A 6540-nucleotide genomic window follows, 5' to 3' on the forward strand; every position below is an offset into this window, starting at 1 on the left:
CATATTAAAAAATGTTCAACATCTCTAGCAATCAAGGAAATGCAAATCAAAACTACATTAAGATTTCATTTCACTCCAGTCAGAAAGGCAATTATCGAGAATATTAACAATTATAAACGCTGGTAAGAATGTGAGGAAAAACATGAACTAATACATTGTTGGAGGGACTGAAAATTAGCACAACCAATCTGGAAAGCATTCCTCAAAAAACTAGGAACACCAAATGATCCACCTATCCCACTCCTCGATATTTACTCAAAACAACTAAAATCAGCACACTATAGCAATATAGCCATGTCAATGTTTATAGTAGCACAATTCACAACAGTCAAAATTTGGAATCAACTCAGATTTCCATCAAAAGATGAATGGATCAAGAAAATGTGTTATATATACACAATGGAGTTTTACTCAGCCATAAAGAATAATGAAATTATTGCATTTGCTGCTAAATGGATGGAAATGGAAAAAAACTATGCCAAGTGAAATAAGCCAGACTTAGAAAATCAAGAGCCGGATGTTTTCTGTTGTACGTGGAAGCTAGAGCAAAGTAAGGGAAAGAAAGTGGCAGGGTAGGAGATTGAATTTCAAAAAGTTATAAGGTATGTCAGTAGAGTAGAAGAAGATGAATGAGAGGGAGGTAAGAAAGAAGGGAAAGGGATAAAAATATTGAAGAAATTTAACAGTGGCAAGTTATAGAGACATATAAGTGTACCAACAAGAATTTCACCTGTGTGTGTGTGTATATATATATATATATATATATATATATATATATATATATATATATATAAAATACCAATAAAAATAAATAAATAAAAGATGTGAAAGGAAGATTAATGGAGGAGATAAGAATGAATAAAAAAAGTGTGGGGAATGAGGATTGAAATTATATTCCTTGCATGTTTTATTTCGTCAAAAATGAACCAAATAACTATGTATAATTATTACACTCTAATAAAAGAATCTCTAGTCCTCTGCCTGGCTTATGAAGAAAAAAATGACAGCAGACGCAAACTACTATTGTCAAAATGAGAGAGGAGTTTTCACTATTGATCCAACTATCCACTATTCACTATTGAATAGAATACTACAAACAGGGGTTAGGGCCAAAGGGAACAGAAGAAAGGTTAGTGTAGACAAGTTAAAAGACAAGAAGAACATGTATGGTGTTGGAACTTCTCAGCATCTTGACTTTATTGTTTGATATCATAAACTGGTGATAAGATGGTATAGACTTAACACATGTGCAAATACAAGTATAACTGAATAAATCTGAATATGACTTGTGGATTGTCATTAATATCAACATCTCAGTTGTAGCATTGTACTATAAAGCTTCAAAATGCTTCCATTGGAAGATTGGGTAAAGTATACAAGGGATCTTGCTGTATCATTCCGTATAGCTGTGTGTGACTGGGTAATTATCTAAATTTAAAAAAGGAAAAAATAAAAACTCATAATGAATGAGTTCGCTGTCCCCAGCAGGAGGACCGTGCTGCCCACACCACCCACACCGGGCCAGGCCAGCTGACACCCAGATCCTTGGCAGGCCTAGAGTTTGCAGAGTGAGAACTGGGAAGTGGACCTTTGGAAGCATGAATACAGACATGCAGGAGGGCTGTGTGTGCTGTGGAATTGGTGGGGACCCTGTCTTCAAGACCAGAAGCCAGTCTCCTCTCCCCTGTGCAGACTAACGTCCCCACGGCCAGGCAGGCAGCAGCAGAGCCCCAGCATGGAGCACTCACAGGAGCAGCCCAGAGGAGAGCTGTGACAGGGTGACGGTGATGCTGGGTCGGCACACAGGGGCACTCAAACCAGCTCTCGGTTGACCTGAGACACTAGCATGAGGAAGGAGCTGGGGTAGTTATGGTTGGCCATGGAGGACAACCAGGACTTTCGTCCCAGAGGGGACTTGCCTGGGGACGCACTCAGCACGGAATGTCCGTGGCTTAGGCTTCTATGGGCGCCTCTCCTGAGAAGCAGCAGGCCAGCGGGTTGAGCCCCAGGAGGTGCCAGCCTGGTGCTGTCTTCCAGCAGAAGAAGGTCACGAAGAGGCTGAAGTCGGAGGTCTGGCACCACTTCTCAGTGGCCCCCACGGACAGTCTGAAGGCCGTGTGTCAGTACTGTGGCTGCATCATCAATCAGGGGATGTGGGCACCAGCTGTTTGATGTGGCATCTGTACCGACGCCACCCCGAGGTGGTCAGGACCCAGAAGGGCTTTACGGGTGTCAGTGTGGCGACTCTCTCTATGCCACTTTGGCTTCTGCAGAAAGCTGCTCCTTCAAGATGCCTGGCCTGCCTGCGGTGGTCAGGAGGAACCACCCCGGTGTTTCCTGTTAGCAGCAAGAAGACCTCCAAGCTGTGGAACCACTTCTCTATCTGCTCTGCGGACTCCACCAAGGTGGTGTGTCTGCACTGCAGCGGGAGCATCAGCAGGGACAAGAAGCCCACCAACCTGGGCACCAGTTGCCTGCAGAGGTTCCACGGCCATTTAATCAAAGCCGATGTCCACCTGGGGACCACCCTGTCCCTCTCTCCAGGCGTCCAGGACCACTGAGCACAGAGTTGTCAGGCACATCCTCCTTCGAAGACCCCAGTGAGAAGTTCTATGACTCTCACCCAGTTGCCAAAAAAATCACCAGCCTGATAGCAGAGTTGATCGCACTGGACCTCGCACTCAAGCATGCCCTGCTTCAACCACACGGTGGACCTGATGGGGAGTGAGGCCATCAAGAGCCGGAGGATGGTGCAGAGCCTGCTGAGTGCTGCCCAAAAGCTGTATGAGCGTGTCCAGCACTCTCCCATAGCCAGGGAGAAGCTGGCCACGCTGCGGCAGGAGTACAAGCTGCCACAGCACCACCTTGTCCAGGACGTGCCGTCCAGGTGGAGCACATCACTGCAGTGCTGGAGCTCCTGCTGGAGCAGAAGAGGGCCATCAATGAGATGTCCATCAAGTGCAGCTTCAGAGAGCTGATCAGCTGCGACCAGTGGGAGGTCATGCAGTTCTGTGTCGTGCGCTGAGGCCCTTTGATGCTGCCAGCCGGGAGATGAGTGCCCACGTGTCCACTCTGAGCTAGGTCATCCCCATGATCCACATCCTCAGCAGGAAGGTCAAGATGCTCTTTGGGGAGACGATGGGCATTGACACTCTGCTGAAGTCGCCGAAGAAAGCCATGGCGAGCCGCCTGTCCACCACCCTCCACGACCCCAGGTACGTCTTTGCCACACTGCTGGACCCTCGCTCCAAAGCCTCCCTGTTCACGGAGGAGGAGGTAGAGCAGTACAGGCAAGATCTAATCAGGGAGCTAGAAATACTGAATTCTACCTCAGAGGACACAGCCGCCTCCAATGGCTGTGACTCAGGGCCCCTGTCGAGAGACTCTGGCAGAGGGGAGAGCCTGTGGTAGCTCATGGCCAAGGTTGAGGGGCAAGACCGTCGGGAGAGGCTGCCCGAAGACATGGCGCTCGCCTACCTGGAGGAGGAGGTGTTGGATGGAGCACAGCTGTTGCCTACTGGAACCTCATGCGGTCATCCTGCCTGGGATGTCCACTTTAGCTGTCAGAGTTTTGGGCTGTCCCCCAAGTACCGTCCCTTTGGAAAAGCTGTTCAGCACGCCTGCAGAGAATGGCAGCTTTGGCCAGCCCAGGCTCATGATGGAGCATTTTGAAAAACTTATCTTCTTGAAAGTGAATCTTCCCTTGATCTACTTTCAGTATTGAACTCACACTGAGTCGCCAGACCAGACGTGCTGGCTGGCTGGCTGTCATACCAGGGCTGTGACCCGCCCAATGGGGCCACGTGGGACACCAGGCCAGCATCCAGGGCCACCCGCCGGCTCCCACCGTAATGTCACACGTGTCTTACTCCTGTCAGGCCAGGTCGCAGCGTGTTGGGAGTCCACTGGAAGCAGCCTGTCTCGCCGGTTATGAAGTGGGGCGATCAGGTTTTAATTCACGACTGCAACATTTTTTAAAAGTTAGAGATCAGAAATGTGTTTCCCTAGAATGGGGACAAGATGTAAACAGTTTTATCCTGTAGGATTTTTATTCAATTGTGTAAAACCATGAATCAGGCACTGTATTTTAATTAAATATTGCTTTAATTGCAACCAAACAGCTTTTGTGGCTGTGAAATGAGACCTGTAAATAGGAGGTGGAGCTTAAGCCATCCTGACTGAGCAGTTTTAACTGCAGGCTCTAAAATGGGTCGAGGAGGGGAGAGAATATTCTGGAAGCTAACTTTTTACCACAGGGACAAAGCATTTGAGAACAAAACTGTACTTGGGTGAGTCATGGAGTGTGCAGTTGCAGTGACGTGGTCCCAGACACGTTCAGTTTCAGGTCTTTGCATTCAGGGTTGCACCGTCCGTTCATTCACTCAGAGGTCCCCGACTGTCTGTCCTGACTCTCTGAGATTGGAATCCTGTGTGTGTCCATGCTGAGGATTCGGCCAGTGCAGGGCGTGGCAGTGCAACAGGGGGCCCATTGGCGCCTCTGACCTAGCATCCCTGAGCAGTGGAGCTCTGTGTGCGCTGACTCAGGGGCTGGGACCACAGCCAGGCCCTGGAGGCGGTGGTGACCAACGGGGGCGTCTGGCAGGCTACAGCGGTGAGGCTAGCCTTAGGCGTTTAGATTTTTCATTTTTTATAATAGGGAAGATTCAGCCATCACTGGGGTATTTTAGAATCCCAGGACATCAGAATGAAATTATCAGTTGTCAAATTCTTTTAACAATACATCTTCAAAGTGTTTGCTTTAACATCTGAAAAAGTTTCCTGTTCTACTTCACTTCAGACCATTGGGTGCTGTGGGTGAGGCGAGGTGCTTCTCTGCCATGGCCCCCTAGGAAGCTGTCCTTCTGTTGAATACTGTAGCTATGCTTGCTCTCAATTCAAGTGGACTGTGCTTTAGTGTATTTATAAATGATGGATTCAGTTTCTGAAATTAAACTTTTCATTTGCATTTTTTTAAGTGAACCTCATATTAATGATTCCTTGGTGAATCAGTTATTTTGTTATTCTGGTGCCAATAATATTTGAAATTCTCTGTATTTTAATGTCATACAGGGCTTCAATTAAAATAAAATTTAATTAGGATTAAAAAAATTCCATCTGTGCAGGAATATTTATGGAAATATTTTTCATAGTTGCCTAAAAATGGGAAAACAAAACAAATTCATAAGCACAGATAAATAAAATGTGATATATCAATATAATGGAACATTCATTATTCATTAATATAGAAGAATGAAATACTGATACATGTTGTAACATGGATGAACCTTGAAAACATTATGTGAAGTGAAACCAGGAAGACATGAAAGACTGCATACTCTCTGGTTTTATTCATATGAAATGTCCAGAAAAGGCAAATCCATAGAGAAATACTTATTAGTGTACTGTGGAATGAGGTGAGGAAACTGAGAATTTCTACCATGGATATGAGTTTTTTCTTTTTAAGGCAATAAAATTCTTCTCAACTCACATTGTAGTGAGATATATTGAAACCATTAAGCTGCAAATTTCAGAGGGTAAATTTTATGGTTTATTAATTATATTCCAATAGATAGGCAGAATTAATATTTTCAAACTGTCCATACTACCAAAATCAATATGCAGATTCAATGGAATTCCTGTCAAAATAGCAATGACATCTTCATAGAACTAAACAAAGAAAGAAAGAAAACAAAAAACTGTCCTTAAATTTATTTTCAAGAATAAGAGACCCAGAATAGCCAAAGCAATTCTGAGCAAGAAGTGTGATGCAGGAGGTATCATAATGATCCTAGGAAGCTTTAGAAATGAAAACAGCATGGTGTTGGCATCAAGATACACATGAAGACCAAGGAATAGAACAAAAGAAACAGAGACAAAATCACATACTTACAGTGATATGGAACTTGATAAAGGTGCCAGAAATGTGTGTTGGAGAAAAGATAGCCTTTTTAACAAATGGTACTGGGAAAATTGGATGTTCACATGTGGAAGAATGAAGCTAGGCCCCTGTCGGTCTCACCCTGCACAAAGTCAAATCAAAATGAATCAAATACTTATAAATGGAACCAGAAAACTTGCAACTGCTAGACAAAAATACAGGGAAAACACTTCATCCTGGTATTGAGAAAGAAAAACCAATCCTTTCTGACAACAACTTCATCAACAAGACTCCCAAAACCCAAAAGTTAAATCAAGAACCAGTAAGTGGGATTCAATCAAATTAAAAAGCTTCTGCACAGAAAGGAAATGATAAGCCTATGGAATGGGAAAACATCTTTGTCAGCTATTCCTCTGACAAGGGCTTAATATTCAGAATGCATAAAGAGCTAAAGAAAGTTAAAACAACAACAAAAAAGACAAAGCAATCAATAGATGGGCAAAAGAAGTAAACAGACATTTATCAAAAAGAAAAAAAATGGCCAAGAAATATATGAAAAAAGATTCAAAATCTCTATTATCAGCATAATGCCAATCAAAACTGTAATAAGATTTCAATTCACCCCAGTCAGAGTGGCAATTATCAAGAACACAAATAATAAT

General features: G+C 44.1%; 1 pseudogene; it reads left to right on the forward strand.

Moving 5' to 3' along the window:
- The first annotated feature begins 625 nt into the window (after positions 1-625).
- Positions 626-3724, forward strand: LOC143407572 (zinc finger BED domain-containing protein 4-like; annotated as a pseudogene).
- Positions 3725-6540: the final 2816 nt, after the last annotated feature.

Source organism: Callospermophilus lateralis, chromosome 9, assembly GCF_048772815.1.
Source record: "Callospermophilus lateralis isolate mCalLat2 chromosome 9, mCalLat2.hap1, whole genome shotgun sequence".
Lineage (NCBI taxonomy): Eukaryota > Metazoa > Chordata > Mammalia > Rodentia > Sciuridae > Callospermophilus > Callospermophilus lateralis.